Genomic DNA, 23,695 nt, shown 5'->3' on the forward strand with positions numbered 1-23,695 from the left:
GGTCGGCCGGTAAAGATTTGTGTTTGCGTCAATTCAAGCCGTCCCAGGATTGTCTGGAGCGAGCGAAATAAACATTCAAGCGCAGAGCAAATATTGGCGCATATTCTCCAAAGAAATCAACGTCAATGGCACCGCCCCACTACACCGGTTCGTGATCCCGGCGGCCTCCGGTGTTGGTGCGTGCGGGGTGCGTGCCTAAACTGGCTGAAATGCAGATCCTGGGATCAACCCGGGCTGGGTTGAGTTTGGTTTTTTTGTTATGCTTTTTTTTTTGTTTGCCTCATTTCCCGGGAGCATTATGTAGGAGTCGGTTCTGTAATCAGCAGGTCGGGCTCTGATGGCAGAGATAAGAAGAGCTGCTATCGGATCAGCGAGTTCGTTTTTCCAAGTTGGCACTTAATTTAGATAAGAGATAAATGCGAGGCCGATAAGAGGGATGGTGGGACGGTCGTTGAAAGAATTGTTCAAAGTCAGAGATCTATGTTATAATTATCTAACAAAAAGCAATCTTTTTTCGGGAAGCTAACTAAACTAATAATAATGATAAATAATAACATGGTGGGACAACCACAGTGAGACATTCATTAAAATAAATAAATGGCGAGACGGCCACCCTTTCAACATTGGAATGCATCGAGGTGGAACGTCCTAAATCAATTACCTGTTTTATAGTTGGTGTTAGTTTTCCAAATGTGGTGGGACAGCCAACAATTAAAGCACTCTAATAAAACTGGAACATATATTGATGCATTTGAGACCAAAATGGGTCGGCGCATCATTGGATGCTTACAAAGTTTCTGAGCCACATACAAACTAAAATCTTCTCATGGTGGGACAGCCACTATGTTTGATGCCATGAGGCAATATTTGAATTAACATTATTTTGTTGTTTTGATAGTTGGCTTAAGTTTTTCAAATGTGGTGGGACAGCCTATAACAATGAAAAAAATACGTGCAGCGTTCACAAAACTGCTTAAGATGGTCAAAATCACAGTATTTGGAGTAGTAAGGCAACAACTTTGTTAAAACATACATGGGGGGACGGCCAAAATATCTGTAAGGTATTTCTATGATTGGTAATAGGACGAAAATTCTTGTATTTTTATTTTAGACGGACATTCCAATGGTTGGGAAACAAAAATATACTTAGTTGGTTCTAGTTTTTCGTATGTGGTTGGACGGCCAGCATGAGAACAACTTGAATTATTTGGTGAAATGCTCAAATTTTTTGAATTTAAAAAAATAAAGTAACAGTCCCAAACTGCTTTCGTAACTTTGGTCACACAGTGGGACGGACACGGGAGAATGCAAAAATTGACACATTGACTGATTCAAAAAAGCATGCTGGGACGGCTAAACTGCAAAAAAAATCTCTAAAATTGCTTTGTGAAAGGACGCAAATGAATTTGTTTTCTAGCACGACTTGCTTAGGTATAAAACGCTCAACATTACATCATAAGTTTAAGGTTACCACATGTGGTGGGACAGCCTAAATTGAAACAAATCTTGAGAAAAACCTTAGCATTGGGTGAAACTGTCTCAAAACTGTATGGTGATTTTAGTTACAAAGACGGACGTTCACAGCATTTGAAGTAGTGAGACAACAACAGTGTTGAACATACATGGTGGGACGACCACAATTTGTGTAGCTGGTCAATATGCTTGTCAGTGACGAGGTAGTTTGAACTTATATCTCAGAAAAAAAAATGAGAGTTAATTGTTCAAGTATATTAAGTTTGTTCTAGTTTTTCATATGTGGTGGGACAACCTAAACGCAAAAAATTCCAACAACTTGAAAACTTTAGATAAAACCAAAAGGTAAAATAGTAGCAAAATTGCTGAGCTGTGCAAGTTGAGACAATACACAACATTCAAAAAAAAGGTGGGACAGTCACGACAACAACTCGTTCCACTTGTCTGTGACCCTTCGGAGGCCTCCAAGCAGCGCATCAACAGTTCGTTTCGTCTTTTATAACACATCATTGTGGGGATGTTCTTTGGAAATCCCCCACCTTTTCATCGTGTTACAGGAAAGTTTTGCTTGTTTTTCCTTTTATTTTGTCTCGAAAAAAAGCGAGAACCAGCGTCTACCGGCGAGGCCCACTTTGCATCTTCTTCCAGAGTTTGTTTTTCCTTCTATTTTTTTTTTTTGCGAGCTCTTTCGTTCGAGAGGATGCCCTCGGGGAAAATTGAAGTACTTCACGTGGAAAGCGGTGGCGGGGATAAAAAGAGGGGTCGTGAAATTTGCACTTCGTGTACAGATTTTTCCATTTATTTTCTTTTGTGCCGGTGTGTGAGTGTGAGAGTGCTTCGAGGAAGGTTTTATTCGCCCTGCTGGGAACGCGTTAATGCTTCTGAAGGTTCCTTCTTTTTTTTTTTGCGAAAGATTTCCCGCTCGCGCTAGACGGAGTACACAGGTCGTCGGTGGTGTTAGCGTGACAGGCAACACGTTGCCACGTGCACGTGGGGGTACATGTTACACGAGTTTCGGGAGCTTTCTGCAGCGGAACATGACAGAAGGCACCACGCAGGCGATATTACATGTCCCAAGTGTATGTAAATTTTAACTGCAATTTAATGAAGTTTCCAGAATTTATCCCGGAAGGATTATTAAAAGCTTTGGAGTGCCACAAAGTTGAGTTATGTCAACTGCAACTAGAGCGTGAAATCGACCTGAATTTGAAGTAAATTATGTTCTTAAAGTGAAATTCAGAACTTACAGAGCGATTGTTTGCAGCAACCTGGGAACACTTCTTGGAGGAGTTCCAGCACTGCAGGCCATGTTTTAACAACTCCAGAGATAAGCCTGTTCACAAACAGAAAGAAAGCCGCTCCCTTCGAAGGAAGGTGGGGGGGGGGACGACATCTGGGACGCCAGAGGAGCGTAAACAAATAAACAAACAAAACTGCAACCAAGAGTTGGCAAAAGCTGTGGAGAGGCAACCCTTGATGATGAAGCGCTTCCGGATTTCATGAATAAAATGGAAAGAAGAAAATGGTGGTGGTGACCCCCACGAGGGGGATTTCGACGGGTGTTTATTTGAATAAATACAAAGCTCTGCTCTGCTGCTCGGATTCTGATAAGCTGATGGCCCAGAAAAAAAGGTCCGGACTTGTCTGGTTGAATGCTTTCTCTGGAGGGTGGATTGGGCAGAGATGCAGATAACTCGATGAGTCGATAAGGGTTGTTTAACTTTAAATCGGATACTTTGTGAAAAAATATACTAAAATATCTCCAAGACCAGACAATTCTAGTAAGCATCATCACGAATAAGCAACTTCATGAGCAACAATATTCACGAACAAGAATCTTCACAAGTCCAAAAATCTTCTTGAGCAAGAATTTTCGTGATAGATTATCTTCACGAATTATCTTTTTCATGAGAAAGAACCTTCCTGGGTGAGAATCTTCACGAATAACCTTATTCACGAGCAAAAATATTCACGAATAAGAATCGTCAGGAATGAGCATCTTCATGAGTAAGAATGTTCACGAGCAAGTCACTCGTGAAAAGACTTGCTAGTAAGGCTTCATACTCAAACAGAATCTTCTAGAGGAAGCATCTTCATGAGCCATTTTTGCTCTCGAACAAAAATCTTAAGGAATGAGCATCTTCATTAGTAAATATATTTACGAGTGGGATAACGATAGTTCTATCGTTATCGTCGAAACAATACCGATAATCATTCGTTATTTCGGTGATTCTATCGGCGATAATCTTGCCGTCGATAACGGACAATAATTCGTTTTTTTAATCTTTCTAAAATCGACTTACTTACCATATCATGTTAAATTGTCGATTTGAACTTTTTTCAAAATTTACAAAATATAAATACCCAAAATTGTATACAAAAAACCGTTTTTTAGGAACTGAAATTTTAATAATTGACTTTAAGAGTGTCAAACGAAGCAAAACTGTGTATGCGTTTTCATTTTATTAGAGCTGGAAAATACTAAAATTGTTAGAAAAGACAGCATTTTTCGAAAATGCAAAATTTTTCCAAATTTGTAATATGGGTACCGTCAACTGGGGCGAATTGGGACAGCAGTTTTAACCATGTTAGAGCATAATATTTTGATTTTTCTGGTTGGTTTCGGACAGAACAGACTCAGACCAACAAATTGTGTACATCCATTTCCAAATTTAAAATCTTTAAGTGCTTTAAACACTGCTGTCCCTATTCAGACTGTAGTTCCGATTCACCCCAGATGACGGTATCAAGCGAAGCGAAATAATGAATAAATTGTTATTTTAACTAGAATTTTTTTTTTTGAAAAATGCAAAAATAAACACACATCACCGCATTATTTTTAATACACTCAAATTATCAAAAATTGCAACATGGATAACAAACGGAGCTAAAAATTTGAGTGTTTTTCACTTTTATTCGAGTTATTTTTTGGTAAAAATTTAAACTTTCACAAAATATCTAACTTTTTCGAAAGTATTCAAATTTTCAAAATTTGCAATATGGGTATCAAACCAAGCAAATTTTTTTAGGCGCTTACTTTATTAGAGAATTTTTGAAGAAAATACTCAAACTTGCGCAAAATATCGTATGTTTTACAAAATACTAAAATTGTCCAAATTTTCAATTTGTGTTTCGAACGAAGCGGATTCTGAATACTTTTTTACTCTAATCAAGTTTGTTTTTGAAAAATACTAAAATTTTCACAAAATACCGCATGTTTCCAAAAATACTTAGATGGCATTATGAGTAGGCTTAGTGATTTTTCACGCTCGAAAATTGCAAATTTCACGGGGACCTCAATTTCAAAACACCAAATTTCTCGCATATATCGCGGAACGTGAAAAATGTTATATAATAGCTCTGAAAATCTTATGTCTAAATTGCAGAAACTTCTTTTTATTCTTCATTATATATAATTGTTATAAACTAAAAACAATTTCAATAAATTTGATCGTGACACAAAAAATTCTCCAAATTTTCCAAACGATTCTACCTGGTTTATGGATGGGCTCTATTTATATTTTGAAACAAAATGTAGGGCATGCGTATTCTCATTTATGAAATTACTTTTTTACTAATATTCGACACATAAAGCTAAAAAGTTTTCCCGGATTTGCTTCATTTTATTTTATTGAATTTCATATCAAGGCAAGATTTAACAATTTTGTCCAACGTAAATGAGTAAATTATTTGATTTTTTTTTTGCGACATTAAGCACATTAAAAATAATGTTCAACGTTTTTATCTCCCTATTACAAATTTTAAATCAATAGGCAAACATAATATATTTGTAATGATATCGAAATGTTATTCAAAATGAAAACAAAAACAAAAAAGAAGTATTTTTTAAACTTTATCGGGAATTATCCTCTCAAATAATCAAAAATTGTTAAAATTAAACTGGACTCAGGAATCTGAAATGTTTTAAAATATTTATCTTAAAGATAAAAATACCTTTTATTTTAATTTGAACAAAACAAAGCTTTTCATTTCTTGTGAAACTATATTTTTCAAATAAAATAGCAGTAAATTTTGCATTACAATAAATAACAATATTACTAAACCAAGTTTCTTAAAAACTGAATAACCTAAACAATTCTTTAACTGGTTCATTTCAAGTTTTTTTAATTTTAAACTAATAAAATTTACTTAAATAGTCTTAATGGATAAAATTTTATTTTGTTATTATTTTGAAAAAAAAAATATTTTAGAAAATTGATAAATTTCACGAATCTCACTCCGTCTACGAAATTTCAAAAATCACTTACCCTATGTTAGTAATTTAACAAGGATATTCACTCGCTTAGTTCTACAGTATTTCATAAGATTATTTTCATTCCTTTTTGAGTTTGATAAATCATTTGGAAAAAAAGTTACAGTTTTTTTTGTGTGTGCAACCAACCAAATGGGACCACGCGGTCGCTTCTTACAAATTGAGTTGTTTCCATGTATTTTTAGATCTACATTCTATACATGCAAACAACTCGCATAGGCATTTGGAAGATGTTAGCTCTGCCGAGCTTCGGTGACCCATTTCTACGCTGGCTAGCCGAGCGCGAGGTACTTCAGCTTTATCGACAAGCCCCGCCCTGAAGAACGTTTGGACCAATCGGATTCAAACGTTATTTAGAACTTCCGAACCCTTGTCAAATGGACAAGAACCCAGCGCGTATATAGTTATATAGTAGTAACAGTATTCCTTATTCCAGTCATAGCACACCAAGTCGCGAAGGCATAGTGGTTAGCATTTTTGCTTACCAATCCAAAGGACGGGGGATCGAACCCCGACTCGAGCGACTTTGATTTTTCGTTCATGTTCAGAGTTTCAAGATTTATATTTCCTATACTTTCTCGTTGGGAGCAGATGGGAATCGAACCCAGGACCATTCGCTTACAAAGCAAACACCGTGACCAGTCAGCCACGGCCGCTCCTATTTGGAAAAAAAAAGTTACAGTTTCACACAAAGATAAAATTTTACGGATTTCATGCTGTCCGCGAAATCGTGAAATGTCACTAACCCTAATTATGAGTATTAAACGAAGCGAAACTTTGTATGCTTTTTTACTTTATTGAAGTTTCTTTTGTTAAAAGTCAAATTTTCACAAAATATCCTTTTTTTAGAAAATACTTAAAAATTTAATATGAGTCCAAAACGAAGCGAAATTTTGAATGCTTTTTCAATTTATTAGGGTTTTTTTGAAAATAAAAAAAATTCCATACAATACCGGATTTTTCGAAAATACTAAAATTTTAACAATAAGCAAAATTGATGTAAAACGAAACGAAATTTTGTAGGCGTTTTCACTTTTTAGAGAGCTTTACTAAAATTTGCGCAAAATACCGTATTTTTTCACAATCCAAAGGTCGTCAGTTCAAACACTGGGGTGGGAGGTTCCTTGGAGTAAAAGAGGTTTGGGTGCTCTCCCCATTCAAGCCTTCGGACTCCTAGGTTCGAGCAGAAACTTGCAATAGAGACCACAAAAGACCCGGGGGTCGTTAATGTGGATGGTTTGATTTTTTTTGACCGTATTTTTTAGAAAAATACTCAAATTTTCAATTTGGGTATCAAACGAAGGCTTTTTTATTTCAATGGTTTTTTTTTTTGAAAATACTTAAATTTTAACAAAAAAGCCGTATTTTTTCGAAAGAAGAATGTCTTTTTACTTGACTATAGTTTTTTTTTTTTTTGAAAATGGTAAAATTTTCACAAAATACCGCATTTTTCGAAAATACTTTAATTGCAATATGTATATTAAACGAAGCGATATTTGAGCTTTTTTAATTTATTAAAGTTTTTCAAAATACTGGAATTTTTACAAAATATCGTATTTTTCGAAATTACTTCAATTTACAATATGGGTATCGAACGAAGCCAATTTTTTTTAACGTTTTCACATAATTAAATTTTTTTATAGTACTTTTCATAATTTGCACTATTGGTACGAAGCAAAAATTTGCAAGCGATTCCACTTTATTAGAGCTTTTTTAGGCCGTTGCAAATATTTTTCAAAGTTTATGTCGCCCCCCCTTCAAAGATGGCCTGAATAATCATTGGGCAAAAAAAATATTTTTTCGAAAAACTTCAAAATTTTAATGAAAATTAAAGTTTAATCAACTGAAAACTAGTCAAAATGCATTTTCCCGCGTTTAGCATGTTTGAACTCCTCTGAAAACATTTTAAATTTTCATGAAATACCAATGTACAGTCTCACGAAAAGTTTTTTTTTCTTGCGAAAAAAAAATTTCCGAACTTCAACAAATATTTGCAACGGCCATATGGAAAAAAACTTAAAATTTCACAAAATACCGTATTTTTTGAAAATACCAAAATTTTCTAAATGTTGCAAAATGGGTATCAATCGAAGCGAAAAAAAAAAAAAAAAAAAAAATCGAAGCTAAATTTGGTGAGCATTTTCATTTCATTAGAGATTTTTTAAATGTTCTAAATTTTACAAAATACCGCATTTTTTTTTAAAAATTCTTAAATTTTCTTAATTTACAAAATTGGTATTAAACGATGCAAAATTTTGAATGCTTTTTATTGTAATTGAGTTTATTGATAAATACAAAAAAAAATCACTAAATAGCATATTTTATCGAAAGTACACGAATTTTCTAATTTTGCATTATGGGTATCAAACAATGCCAAGTTTTGTAAGCGTTTCCACTTTTTTACAGTTTTTCATGGAAAATACTAAAATTTTCACAAAATACCGTATTTTTTGAAAATTCTAAAATTTACAAAATTTGCAAAGCAATTTTTTGGAGCATTTCGTTTCATTAGAGTTTTTTTTGTTAAAATACCAACATCTTTGACAAAATACTGTACTTTTTTTTGAAAATATCTATTTTTTAATTTTGCAACAATAAAGTGATATTTTGAATGCGTTTGCAATTTTTTTTTTGTTAAACAATCAAATTTTCACAAAAAAATTATTTTTTTTAAATACTCTTATTTTTATAATTTGCAGTTTTTGAAGTATAAATTGATTTAAAGAATAATTGAAGTATCGATAACGATAGATTATAGTTAGATGCTGATCTTACCGACGAAAATTTTAAAGCAATAATTTTTATGAGTAAGATTTTTCAACAGAAAGCAGTAGCTTCATGAGAGAAATCTGTGACATTTTTAGAATCGATTGTTGTGGCAGTAAAATTCAAAAGTTTTATTTGTAAAGGTACTATTAACAAAGAGAATTCCGTACCTTATTTAAAAAAAAACTCTATAACTGATTGTTGACCTTGATTTTCCCATCACTGGATTCCAGTTGCAAGAACCCAAAAAAAAAAAACTCCAACAACATCCAAACGGTACCCGGCGTGCTCATTGAGGAATGGACACTTGGCGAACGTTTCTTGCTCGGTGGAGATCCTGAAGAGTGCAGTTCATTGCTACGACCGGGCATATTTCGTTGGCACGAGGCTCTCTCACACTTATCGCTCTAAGGATTTGTTTGTTTGTAATTCATGGAGGACACTTGAATGGGGTGGGCGTTTTTTTAGAAAGGGTTGAAAAGATAGCTTGGAATTTTGCTGGTGCAAAATCTAAAGTAGTACTTTCAATTACGGACGTAAGATTTTCAACCTCTATGAAGGTTGATTGAGAAGCAATCAAGTGAAGCTTTCTATTACGGACGTTAGGATTCCTGTGTTGATAGAAAAATCAAAAGAGATTTTGAAGTTAAGTGATGATGTGATAAGATCTTGAAGATCCAAGGTAAGTCTAAAGTGAAGTGAAAAAAACTGATTAAGTGTTAAATGGCGTGAAGGATCAACTTAATTCTCCACAGGTAAGTACGACTGTCAATCAGTCACTGTAAATTTTAAGTTTTTTTTTTTGCTTAAATCAGATATTATCAATTCAAACAGTAAAACTAAACGAATCCAAAATCAAGGCAATGATTTCAACAATTTGTTTTGAAGTCAACAGTTCCATTTAAATTCATCCTCGTTCACTTCCAATCAACTCACACCCCCGCATGTCCACGTCCAACTCGTTCAACTCAAAAGCTTGTCCAGTTGGAAAGCAATCGTAACTTGCACAACTTGCAGCAAAAGTGAGTGGTTGTGTCAGTGGCACACAAAAGGATTTCCACTCACTCTCTCTCTCTCTCTCTCTCTCTTTCTCTCTCTCTCTCTGCTCGCCCCCGGAAGCTCGACCCTTCTTTCTAGTCTCTGCTCTGGTGGTGGTGGTGGTGGTGGCCACACACCAGCTGACCATGGCAAAACGAATCGTGCAGCAGCAGCAATGCACATGACTATCGTTTAGTTCTGGTTGGGTTCCGTTGCGGTTCGAGGGGGATGGTTTTTGGGAGGGAAAAACACCAGCCATAACAAGGGCAATAAAGCATGCTTCTGGGGCTCGTCCGGAACAGGCTGACGAATGTGTTTACGGGGTTTGGTCTGGCCATGGGAAACAAAAACGATGTGTTTACTTTTAATGGCTGACATAATTTCTGGATGGATCGCCCTGGTTTATGACCGATTGCTGGGTGGGACGTTCCTTTCAAGATTTAAAGTGCATTCGACGGCAAAACTAGAAATTTAAGGTCATCACTCAACGTTCATGGAAATCTGCCAGCCTCGAATGGATTGATGTCTACGTTGGCGGGACAGTTCAAAGGCTCGGTTGTCCCGTCGGGAGTGGTTCTTCACGGTGCAGTGGTTTTGTTTTGGGTTGATTGAACATGATGGAAAGCTGAGCAGCTTTTCAGGTCACTGGAAAAGATGCATCCCTCTAGAAAAATTCAAAAGAGTCGTGTTTAAATTAAAATGTTACACATTTTCTTCTTTTCGTCCAGCCAGAAGCTTCATATCACATGCCAAACACATTCCCAGCAAATTTTCCTCCCACTGTCAGCCATTCCAGCTGTGAGGACCCCCTACACTAAACCACAGGATTGCCGAGAAGCAGCTTGCGTCCTTCCGTTTTCCGGCAACGAGGACACATTCCAGCAGTGCTGGTGCCCTCAAACTGCTGCTGCTGCTTGTGATGACCACCAATTACTACCCAGTAGCAAATGGGACTCATCTTCATTCTAATTATCCGTCCCTTTGTCCAAGGCCCCGAGGCCTTCTCGAGCGAGCGGCCGGAGTGTGACACAGTGCCAAGAGTTAGGCCCGCCTCCTCCGGCGACTATAAATATCCGGTCGGATTTTCTTGGAAGGAAGACCTTGGTCTGCAGATGATGGCGATCTCGTCGGGGGGTGGGAGGTCCTTGAAAGGCCGAAAATTAAGTCGTTTCACCACCACGGCTAATGAGAGGGAAGAAACGTTTTATGGGCATATTTTTCTCTGCGAGGAAGACATCATCTTCAGAGAGACAAATGGCGGCACCCGGCGCGTTTTGGGCTTCAAAGTTGACAAATCTTTCTGAGGAGGGGAAGGGGATCCTTAAATTTCACCGCTTGAACTTTAACTTTCTCCGGAAAATTTATTCCAGGAAGTCCTTCCGGCTTGAAACGCAGAAGAAGAAGTGGAAAAACAAGGCAATCAAACTTCATTCATCGAGTCCCCTCTAGCTCTCCACTTTGAGCGCGATTGATGTGCTATTCAAACAAGCATTTATTGAGTTATGGATGGGACCGACATTATGGAAATTGAGTTAGGTTGGGATTTGCGCTGGTGGGATCCAGTTCAAGGAAAAGCTTCGGTCCGTTAACACTTCTAGAGGGAAGCTTAAACTCATTTTCATTTCATTTATTGTTTAAGCATTACTTGTGTGAAGTTACTATCCTAAGTAGAGAAATACACTAGAGTTTGCGGGTACTCAAAGAATCAAGTAAATCTACTGAAGGAAAATTGTTACAAAATAACCATCGAAATAGCTTATAAATGGGGGATAGTTGAAGAAAAGGAGTTAAGCTTAAACTCTATTTGACAGATTGACGTGTTGACAGAGGTACTTACCAAAATAACGTTCAACTTATCAGGAACATCACAGACTTACCTTTTTTTTTTTTTGTTCGACTATCCACTGCGACCAGGAATTAGATCTATTGCGGACTTGCAATTCTATTTATAGAATCACAAAGGCTTCTTCTGTTACTAGGCAGATGGGACACGCACACACGCTATTGTTGAGCGAGTGTGTCGAGCGATCCACTGCCGTAACTTCGCCGCCGAAGAGGTTTGAATGTTTTTTCAATCCTCTTTGGCTCTGTCTTTTCCACTCTGTACTGTCCAAATGTATTGCTAGAACCGAAGTGCACATTTTACGTTTACTTATACCCAGCTAGCCCTTAAATTCTGGTTTCTGAAAAACTCGTCCCTTCAAAGCACTTTACCAGACTTACCTGCATTCAACTTCAGCCCAATTCTCTTGAAGTTAACTGGAAAGCTACGTCCGTAATAGAAATCATCTTTCTTTTGCAAGACTCTAACGCACCGTAAGGCACTCTTGAACAGCCTAAATGTACACAAACACTTACCTGCACTCAAAATATTTAGAATTCTCTTGAAATTACCTTCATTGTTACGTCCGTAATAGAAATCATCATTCTTTTTTTCAACTCTAGCTCTCTTTTAGAATTTTCTGTACGGATTACCGAGCCTATTTTGCTACATCAATGTTGGAGCTTAAAAATCCCCAGTAGTTGACTGCAAGTTAGGGTTCGTTAAAAATTACGTAACACATCCAGGACTTAGTTACAATTTCCGATTAAAGATTTAAATTTGTTTTGAAGATTTGTTCAGTGAGGTAGAAGGGAGTCAAAATATTCCAAATATTGTGTGTCGTAATATTTGAATGATCCTTAAGACAAACTTTCTCAACCAAGTTAAAGCCAAACCAGTCTTCAAAGCAAATCTTGGCACACAAGTCCGATAAGACGTCCCATTCCGGTCCGGACATCAACCCGCCAAGGGTCGCCTCTGGCCATCGGCACGTGGCACGACATCCATCCGGACATGGAGCTTCCCCTAATCACAATGACGAATGTGAATTTTTGGGAGGGAGAACTTTTCCAACTGTGAACTTTTCTGGAAGATCTTCTGGAACCGTTTCCTACCCTCTAGGAATTGAAGTTTGGCTTAACATGTGTTTGTGCGTGTGTTTTTGGGCCCGGATATTTTCCGATGATTTCTAATATCCTTTGTTTGCGTTTATCTTGTTCAAACCGAAAGAAACGCTGATTTAAACTTATTTGACTAAATTAATCAAGCGTCAATTTTGAAGTTTCAAAAAACTCTTAGATATTACGCAAGTTCTTCAAATTAGCCCGAAATCCAACTAATTGAATTGAAATTCAAATTTTCCACCACGCAAAACGAATTTCGCAACCACTTGCGCAAAACATACGCCTGAAAGTATACACAGCGGCATCAAAGTTCTGCGCCCAAAGTTAGGCAACCAAATTGTGCATGTTTGCGATTGAGCTGATTGAATTTGGTGCGGCTTTTCGGGGGGAACATTTGCCCGCGAAGCGCTCCGGATTTGCGAGACAAGTGGGCACAAATATTTGCGCCGGCATAAATTAATCCATGTTTGATAATAATCTGTGGGTTTTGAGGCTTCCGGAGGCTGTGTGTGTGTGTTAAGATGTTCTAGTTTGCTCCGGTATCGACACAGTTTCCGGCGGGGAAGTTTGTATTGCGCTCGTGCAAACAGCATTTGAGTCAGAATAATCTAAGTTAGTTTGGGATATTGTCTCTTAGTTGGGATAGTTTTGTCGACAAAGTTTGTTCATTTTCAAATGTCCACATTCTCCCTTGTTTAAATATTGATATCGGTCAATGTCAACAATGTTCGCCCCACTTGCCTTTTCAATTTTTAATTTCGATATTAAACATTCCACATTTTCTGCTCCGGAAGTCATTTGCCATCCATGAATAAATTCACTTCCGCATGTTCGCATGGTTGGACATTAAAAAATCACGAAAGCAAAAAAAAATAATAATAATAATTCAAACACTGCAATCACCGATGCCCTCCCACGCGGTATCAGTCGATCCAACCTGCTCGGTAATTACCAGACATTCTGTACATTTGCATCTTCTGAATCAATAAAATTTCAATTTCCTCATCAGCTGCCCCCGGCCAGTATGCAACCGGGGAGGGCACCAAAAAAATGCTTGAATCGACACAAAAAAAACAACAACCATATTCATATAAAAATCGATCCAAAAACCCGAAAGCCTCTCATTACGTTTTTTTTTTTCAGCGCTGTCGCACGAAAATGGAATTAACTTTACAGCGAAATTATACCCCGTCGGCGTGTGGGCCGAACCCCTTTTCGGCCGATCGATTTCAATTGAACTCACCTGGTGCCAACGAACCGCAATCAACGGAGTTCGGACCCCACCTCGCCCAACTGGCACGTAATCCGTAATTTTAATTTCAATTAAATAATTTTTCGCTTGCGACGTCCTTGCTTACCGAAACTCGGTGGGACAAAGGTGGCCGGTTGGGCAGGTTGGAACGAAACACACGGTGGAGAGGCTTCCGAACGACTCGTCGGAAATTGAAATGTCCTCGGGAACATATTTAGGGAAAATACGTGAGCTGGAGAAGCTAACCAGCAAACAACTTGCGAGTGCCCAAATGGACACATTTGTCTCACTTGTCTTGTTTTTTCAATTGACTACAATTTTGATCTGTCCCAACTTTTTCATAGTCTCAAGAGACTCAAAGTGTCCCAAATTGAGATATCCAATGAAAATATGATCAATAAAAAAATAGCTTGAGCCGTCCTAGCTTATCAAGTTTCGATGGGACAAAGGTGGCCGGTTGGGCAGGTTGGCATGAAACACAAACGAAATTTGAAAATTTGTGCAATTTGTGCAACTTGTAAAATTTGCGCAATTTGTAAAATTTGTGCAATTTGTAAAATTTGCGCAATTTGTAAAATTTGTGCAATTTGCAAAATTTGTACAATTTGTAAAATTTGTGCAATTTGTAAAATTTGTGCAATTTGTAAAATTTGTGCAATTTGTAAAATTTGTGCAATTTGTAAAATTTGTGCAATTTGTAAGATTTGTGCAATTTGTAAAATTTGTACAATTTTTAAAATTTGGAAAATTTGTAAAATTTATAATTTTAATTAAGTTTGTAAAATTGGTGCAATTTGAAAAATCTATGCAATTTGTAAAATTTGTAAAATTTGTGCAATTTGTCAAATTTGTGCAATTTGTCAAATTTGTGCAATTTGTCAAATTTGTAAAGTTTGTACAACTTGTAAAATTTGTGCAATTTGTAAAATTTGTGCAATTTGTAAAATTTGTTCAATTTGTAAAATTTGTGCAATATTTTAAATTTGTGCTATTTTTAAAATTTGTGCTTTTTGTAAGATTTGTAACATTTGTAACATTTATAAAAGCAGCAGAACTAGTAAAGTTTTCTGCCAGAATTTCGCTAGAATTGGTAACTAACCCCTTAGTGCAGCCAAACATCACCATCGACCAGGAGTTGAAATTGCTTTTTCTCGCACCAGTCACTCCGGCAGTGGAACCAGCTGCGGTTTTCGGGGGGTAATTTTCCGAAAATGAGTTTCCCTCTCACATTTTCCTTCCTCGCTCGATCGGGGCCAGATGGCAGCGCAAAAATCGCACCAGCTGGCAACACTGCCCGGCCGGACCAAAGTGAAGGGGGGGAATACTTTTTTAATTATTTTCCGTGACACAAAGACAGAGCTTTCGATGTGTGACACATGAATGACTTTTGTTTTCCGGGAAATTGGCACTCTCGCTGACGTTGACAGTTCATACAATTTTTTTTTCTCTCTCTTTTCAGGTAATTTTCAACCACAGTCAATCGGCGTGCTGTAAGGCAAACACAAACAATCACAACAATTCAAACTGCTTAACGAAGTTTCAGCAGTTTATGGAACAGGTTAAGCAACAAAGTTTGCCCCCTCACTGTTTCCATCACCGTCAAAGCCGCATTATGCTGAAATGGCTACTTTGGAGCAGAACAACTTGTAATTATTTTCAACTACTCTTTTATGCGCGCGCCCCAATCAACCCCCCTCCTTCCCTTTCTGCTATTTTTTAAAGTTTGGTTACAGTTTTGTTTCCCGGCACGCCAGCAAGAGGGCGCGCAGTTCGTTTTTCTCATTACTCTGTTTATGGGCCAATTAAAAACTTCATTCAATTGAGATAATTTACCCGGCGCCCAATTAAACTGTACTTTGGCTTGAATTCAGAGAAAAGGGGGGTTTGGGTTAACTGGATTGTTTTTAGTTCAATTTAAATTGATTGGGAATCAATGAGTTTCAGTTGGTTTTGTCTAGTTCAGGATATTTTACGCCTAAATGTAGGCTGAGCAATGCCAACTCAAGCAAAAAAGTTGCTTCTCTAGTACGGACGTCAAATTCATGATTCTAAGAACAATTTTAACTTCAATTTGTAGTGCTGTAACTCTCAGGTAAGTGTTGAGTGAAATTAATGTTAAAGGTGGAAACGTGAAATCGTAAGTATCTCTTTCTGTTGTCAATAGTCGAACTAAGTAAGAATTCGTGATGAGATTCACGTGACGCCAAGTAATTTTGCTTTTCTAGTACGGACGTCAATGTCAAGGAACTTTGACTTACCAGACTTAAAGGTTTGCAATTTTAAGTCTCAGGTAAGTGTTTGGTGTAGTGGAAGCGGTTTCTGGTCATCTAGAATGGTAAGTACCCCTGTCAACTGTCAAAGTCTGTCACGATGTGTTATATTGTATTGCTCTGAAGCATGTCTCTTGATTTACAGAACATGATAAGTAGTTCAAGTTTCGATACTTGTAGATTTTATGTTAGGAGCTCCAATTCAAGAGTGCTCGATGTAACCCCGCATCCAAGTTCGACACCATCTCGATGTTGCCATCTTAATGGCTGTATTGATTACCCAACACCACCGAGAGCTGCATAATTGGAGCTGTCGCAATCACACATTCGCACGGATCAAGAACCGCGCAATCGTGTGGGTAGTCGTAACGAGCGCCGGGTTGTGGTATCCAATTAAAATAATTGGTAATTAAATGCTTAACCCAGCGGGAAGGAGGGGGCTAACCTTCGTCAACCATGCGGTTTTCGCCAGCCCCAAAGACTTTGACGACTTCGTCGCAGACGTCCTGCAGAGCGTCCCTTGAGTGTAACGTAGAGAGCAATTACTGCGGCTGACACTTGGCACAAACCACGCGTGAGCCGGACTCGGTTCCACGAAGTTCAATCAACGCAACGTGTCGGATAGTTTGTCCTGGCCTGACTCTTGGGGTGGCGATATCACTGTTGTAAGATTTCGCTCTCAGCTTGCGGTTAGGGGCAAACCAGGTGACAAGCAGGATTTGTGACAGGTTGTGAGTCTGCCACAAACACTTTCTAATCATGGTTTCGAAAAACGCTTATTTTCTTATACTATTTGACAGTTTGACAGATTGACTGATGTACTTACCTTTGAAAATTGCAAAAATGCGCTCCCACTCTAGATACACTTAAACCACTCACTTACCTGCAGTTCCTGATTATGAAGTTACCCTGTCAGTACTTTGAGTTTGAAGTCCGTACTTGAGAACAAATTTCGAATGAATCCCTGAAATCCGACACGATACGATAATTTTCCAATCAGCTACGCTCCGACGCCCAAATCAAATTAGAGCATTCCAACTCTTGTGACGACCTACACGACACACTATTGTGCCTCCTAAACCGTTGCGTAATCGCTCGATTCTGCCTAAAATTTCTCAATCAGCTCTTGTTATCGGAGTGTTGGAGCATGTTGTTGCCCCCCCAACCACCAACCGGGCTCCACCAAGGTGAACGGAACGTGTCGCCAGATTCCTTCAACTTGCGAGCAGCAGCTACCCGGGCTATGGGAGGTAATTATATTCCACCGTTTGATTTATACGAGCTAATTCGGTAATAAATTCGCTGTAAATAATTAGCAACTTTCGTCGACCTTGCCACCTCGGACTGCGGTCGTAAATAAAGCTGTCAAAGCGGCAGCAGCGAGCGCGGGGTGATCGATTTTTGTGTCAAACGGAGCAACAACAAGCCAGCAAATGGCTCCCTTTGTGTGTTGGAATCATACTCGCCAGTGAGGAGTTTGTGAAGAGTGAAAGGGATTAATTTGGATTGATCTCCGGCTATTGTGGGTGGGCGGGCCATTGTAAAGCTATCAATTATATTGACAAGAAAATTGCTTGTCTATATGCTAATCGAGGTGCGTAATTCAGGCGGAAAGTGAACAGTGCTCTCACTTCATGTGATGTTTGCATAAATGTGAGGACTGTTGTTTCAATTAGGATAATCAGTCGTAGTTTATAGTTCGGGCTGGAACAACTGATCGCACTCGAGTGTAATGATTTAATACCAGTTCATCGGCTGTTTGGTAGAGTTAAAGTTCATATTCTAGCTAATTAATTATCATACGCTGAAAGCTAAGCTAGTCTAAAAGTGACTCTAACATTGTCTCGTTATTACATTTCTCAGGAGAAACTATGTTATATCAACCTACAAGCATCTACTAGGATGATTGTTTGACAGAATGACAGTTTGACAGAATGACTAATGTACTTACCATATTTCTAAAAGTAGATTTTCAGCAACATATTACTTAATAACACCTCATGAAACACTTACCTGATTTTACAACAAATTCTTTGCTGACTTGAAGAAGGTACCTAGAATTTGACGTCCGTAATAGAAATGAGTTTTTTGTCAAGCTCTCAAAATGATTCATATACGACCTTTCCGATTTTCGGCAATCCTATAGAGCAATTCTCTAAGAAATCGGTCTTTTTAATTTAATTTTTGTATTTTATAATCTAGATGAAACTTTTTTGGTGCCATCGGTATGTTTGTCCATATATTTTCCATACAAATTTGGCAGCTGTCCATACAAAAATAATATATGAAAATTTAAAAATCTGTATCATTTGAAGGAATTCTGAGCTCGATTTGGTGTCTTCAGCAAAAATGTAGGTATGGATAAGGAATACAGTCATGCCTCGGTTAAGCACCGCATATAAGGTATGCAAAACCGAGGCGTGCATAACTGAAGCACAGAGCTTGGATACAACCGAATGAAAAATCATGCAAACATCAAAAAATATAGTGATTATAGTGACTATCCATTGCATGAAAAATTTCACAAAAATACGTATTTTTCCTGTATTTGAAAAAAAAAGCATTTTTTTACTCTAAAAAACTCAAATTACTTGTTATTGCAATATTGATATCAAAAGATTGTGGTTTTGTCATATATTTCGTCAAACATTTTTTTGTTATGTACTGAACATTTTCACAAAACTACCTATTTTCGAAAAAATACTCAAAATTTTAGTTCTTTTTGCAATATTGGTATCAAATAATTGGAATTTCATCATACATTTTGAATGTTATAACAATATTTTTTGAAAATACTCAACATTATCACAAAACTACGTATCTTCGAAAAAATAAACGAAATAAAAGTTTTTTGCAATATGGCTATTAAATGATCAGAACTTTTACTAAAAAATTCACAAAAATACGTTTTTTCAAAAAAAAATGCTCAAAATTTAATTGTATCTCAATATGAGTGTCAAAGGATCGGAAGATTTTCATACATTTCGAATGTAATTAATTTTAGAACTTTGTAATTTGGAGTATTTTTTAGAAAATACGTAGCTTGGTGAAAATTTTGAGTATAAAAAAAATGTTAAAGCGATAAAACTTAGTTTCGTGAAACATTTGAGTATTTAAAAAAAATGCAATACAACTTTCAAAATGCACAGAAAAAAAATGATGGCAAATTAGGGATTGGTGACAGATTTTGTGTCAAAAAATTATTAATTTTACCCCAGAAAATGATGAATTTTTATCAGTTTTTGATAAATATTCATCAGGTTCACATTTTTACAAATTTTTTATGTAATATTACTCAAAAAAGCGGCAATATTCAACCTACCAAATTTTCAACATTCAAAAATTCAACTTTTTTTTCTGTGTGTATGAAAAAATCCCGATAGTTTCATATCCATATTGTAAAAAAACTGAAATTTTGCGTATTTTTTTCGAAAAGTGTTTTTAAAATTTGAGTTTAAAAAAAATTATACCTTATTCGAAATGTTTAAAAAAAATCCCAATCATTTGATACCTATATTGAAAAAAAAACGGAAACTTTATGTTTTTAGATTTTTTGAAAGTACGTAGTTTTGTGAATTTTTTTAGTATTTAAAAAAAATGTTGTTATAAGATTAGAAATATATGAAAAAAAATCTGTCATTTGAAACTCATATTGAAAAAAAAAGAGTTTTTTTACTTCAAAAATACGTAGTTTTGTGAAAAATTTAGTATCTAAAAAAAATATTTTATAACTTTCGAAATGTATAAAAAAATCCCGATCGTTTATATCCATATTGTAAAAAAAAAAACTAAAATTTTGAGTTTTTTAATCAAAAATACGTAGTTTTGTGGAAATCTGTATCATTTAATACCCATATTTCAATAACAATCATTTGGAGTTTTTTTTTTCGAAAAACATTATATTTGACAATACAGGATTATATATAACAAAACAAGAAAAATACGTATTTTTGTGAAATTTTTCATATTATTATGAGTGCAATCGATGGCTGACATCATCCCGATTCCAAAACACCATAACTTTTTTATGTTAGTATGATTTTTCATACGATTATAGCCAATGTCTCCCATATAGCCAAAATCCCATAAGCTCTGTGCTTCAGTTAAGCACTGGGCCGTGCTGAACCGAGGCAGCTGCACGAATCAAAACCGGGGCAGTGCAAAACCGAGGCGTGCAAAACCGGGGCATGACTGTACACTGAAAAAATTGGTACGCGGTAAATCATTTTTTGGCGATTTTTAATTTCACTTATTGTCACTAAAACTTGATTTGCAAAACACACTTTTTTAATTATTTTTATTTTTATTTTCTAAAATCAAGACAAACATTTCAAAAGGGCCAAACATTCAATATAACGTCCAATTGAAATTTTAGTCTTAATTAAAATTAATTGAAAACATTGTTTTCACAAAGATTGGAAAATTTTACAAATGTTTCATATTTTAACATTGGAAATCGGACCATTAGTAACTACTGTTGCTAACTGTTGCTGAGATATCAACGTTAGAAAATGGTGGGCTGTTTGGGTGAGACTAAGAAAACATCAATTTTCCTGGTTTTAACCACTTCATGGCAATATCTCAGCAACTAAAGGTCGTATCAACAAAGTTCTAAAATGCAGCTTTTCTCAACTTTTCCAAAATATTTTTTTCAAAAATGAAAAACTGCCACTATTTTTAAAAAGTTACCTTAAAATGGCCTTAATTTGAAATCGGTGAACTTTATCAAAATTTCACTAGAATTCTTTTTGATTTGCAAATCTGATTTTGCATCGAAAAAGGAAGTTGAATAGTTTTTGCTACCAGCATTTCGATTTTTTTGAAAATAATTAGTTTTGATTCAAAATTGCATAACTCGGTCAAAGATTTTTTGCACATTCTGGAAATTTTGTAAAAGTTGGCATTTAGTGTCTCCTAAAAAAATAAAAAAAAATGTGTTTATTTTTGCAAATCAAGTTTAAAAAAGTACAAAAAATATCAAATGACTTAAATCTCAAAGAATTGCTCTATAGCAAAGTTCAGCATTTCATGCGACTGATATCCAAGAAGACAAACCTAGCTTGACAGATTGACAGTTTGCACTTACCACTTTCCTAAGAGAAGATCATCAGCAGCATAACACTTGACTTCACATTTGGAAACACTTACCTGATTTTGCTGCAAATTTCATCATAGCTCGAAGAAGGTAGCTTAATTTTGACGTCCGTAATAGAGAAGCATGACTTGACCTTTCCGTTTGTTTGGCATTCAACCAGCTTGTCCTGAGAGGTTGAGCTTTTCCAAGCACTGAAATCGCATCGAAATGTCAAACGACTGATGTCTGAGAAAACAAACCTTGCCAAAGAGTGCTCTCACAAGTTTGGCCCCAAAACTTCCTAATCAAGTTATGTCCCTCCTCCACTCTCTCTCTCTCTCTGTCTCTATTCACCAGCTTGTATCGGAAAAGTTTGCGGCAAGTTGAGTGAGCCCTCGGGCACTGGGGAGTGTGATCGGGGCAGCAGATTGGCTCATCGCACAGCATCAGACACGGGCAAGCTGGGATGAGTTTAATTTGATTTCCAATAATTAACTGCAAACATGCCTTTCGCAGCACACGCCCAAGTAATTTCAGAACATGGCTGCGGAAAACTATTGTTAGCTCCAAGATGTGCCTCGAAACTTTGAAATTTCGATCGACAGCGGGGTTCGTAATCATGTTAGATTATGAAGCGGCTGGCATTGTTTGACGTGGGCCGAACCGACGTGTTGTGAAGCCAAACTCCCACAATGTCGGACGGATCACGCATATCTGAGATAACAAGATGTGCGGCATTTCGATGTGTACAAGAACGGGGTTATTGTTGTACGCAGAAAATTACAAGCTGCTTCGGAATAGTTGATGAAATTAACGAGCATTCGGGGTTGTTATGTTGGCAGCATGTGCTGAATTATTTTGGCAGTCTTGCTCTGAGAGCAGCTGGGGGAAGGTACAAATTCCACCGAGTTTTGATTGACTGTTATTAGCCGATTGTTTAAAACAGCCTGAGTGTAGGCAACATCTGAACAATGGCTTGTAAGAAAGCTGTATGAAGATGAAAGCTTAAAACTAGAGCTTCTTGCTTGTGCTGAAATCGACGGAAACCCTACAAATGTTAGTAACTAGAATAACTGTGAGAAATATACATCGCTAATTTAGCTTCAATTGTGAAAGCTGTGAATTAATCATCTAAGTTTGATGACCAAAAAACAAACATTTGTAGCGTTCAAATGGCCCAAACAAAAAACAAGAAAAAAACCTCGATAAGCGTCCTATCTTCACCGTTTCATGATTCATTGCTCAGGAAGCAAAACAACACACAAAATAATAAAATAACCTTTCCAACCTTGCTCCCAACCACCCCACATTGACCAGCAAAAGAACATTCTTTTGATTCGAGGCGGAGCGCATGATAAGCCCCGCCAACCTGGGCCATCCCAACGGAATCGGAGGGAGCTTCCGACCGGAACTGTTTTGCATGTTTTCGCGCCGTTAAAACTTTCTTATCAACTTTCGGCCCGCGGTGCGTCGTCCGGCGTCGGCGGCGTATAATTTTATTTCCTGGCGTTCGTTTTTTTTTATGACAGTTGCTCGGCCGGGGTCAAACGTGGCGCAATCAAGCGAATAATTGTTGAATTTCTTCGCGCGAGCCTCGGCTGGCTGGCAGGTTGGAATAAATAATTAACATTTGTTCGGCTTCCGGAACTGGGCAAGTGACCGGGGTCAGACAAGGGTTTCTTGCTTTTTTTTTTCTTTTACTTTTTGGATGAAAAGTATGCCAATAAACGGTATCGCTTCCTGTAGCTGGGGTTAGAGTGTTGAACGAACTGGTTGTGGAAAGCCTGAAAGTTTTCTGTGAAAATGGCATGTGCGTCTCAATTTTTTTCTCACTGTGTAGGTTCAGAAATTCTTAGCCTGGTCAAATTATATAATAGTAATTTTTGACTATGATCAAGTACAAGACAAAAAAAGACAATCAGACAAAATATTTTTTCATGATTCAAAATCCAGATGTGAAACTACCAGAGGACTTCGGATTTGGACTGTTGATACAAAACATTATTTCAACAAAAAAAAGTTAACGCGCAGCAATGAAAATATATTCAAAAAATTTAAATATTCGAAATTTTAAGAGCAAGTCCACGAGCAAAGCATACCCATCTCGCGTCGATTTCACCAATCCGTCTAAAATTTTCAGGAATTGTTTGTACCTATAAAACTAGCATCTGGCCAAAATATGAGCACTCCAAGTCAACGGGAAGTGGGGCAAATCAGGACACAAAATTTTATGGTTCAAAAACGTCAAAATTTGAAAAAGGCTGTAACTTGGGCAAACCTCAACATGCATGCATATTTTTATTTTCATCCATTTTAACTCTTTAAAAAATTAAAGTTCAAAATAATCTTCGATTCACATTTATTGAAAATCAAGTTCGTTTCCAAGGATACTAGATGACACCAGAAAGAAAATCAGCTTCTCAATTTTTTAAAGGATGGATAAAAATTAACATATTTATGCATGTTTCTATTGTGTAACTGTCTCAAAACCAAGAGTATGATAAATTTATCACCATAAAATGGGATCTAAGGGATCTCCAGAGCAATAATTTACAACCAAAAAAATCACTAAAAGTAAAAGAATCATTTTGATGTCCCCTACA

The 23,695-nt window shown here is 36.8% G+C and overlaps 1 protein-coding gene and 1 long non-coding RNA gene across 3 annotated transcripts in view; both read left to right on the forward strand.

Annotated features, from left to right (window-relative positions):
- Nucleotides 1-23,695, forward strand: part of LOC6048982 (limbic system-associated membrane protein) — a 512,782-nt gene that overhangs the window by 239,934 nt on the left and 249,153 nt on the right. The gene's annotated exons all lie outside the window — the stretch shown is intronic.
- The window catches only part of LOC119768746, an 84,614-nt gene that overhangs the window by 45,551 nt on the left and 15,368 nt on the right, over nt 1-23,695 (forward strand). The window contains exon 2 of the long non-coding RNA XR_005278203.1: nt 15,208-15,394. This is a non-coding gene — a long non-coding RNA (uncharacterized LOC119768746). The remainder of the gene's footprint in view (nt 1-15,207; nt 15,395-23,695) is intronic.

This window comes from Culex quinquefasciatus, chromosome 1, assembly GCF_015732765.1.
Source record: "Culex quinquefasciatus strain JHB chromosome 1, VPISU_Cqui_1.0_pri_paternal, whole genome shotgun sequence".
Classification (NCBI taxonomy): Eukaryota; Metazoa; Arthropoda; class Insecta; order Diptera; family Culicidae; genus Culex; species Culex quinquefasciatus.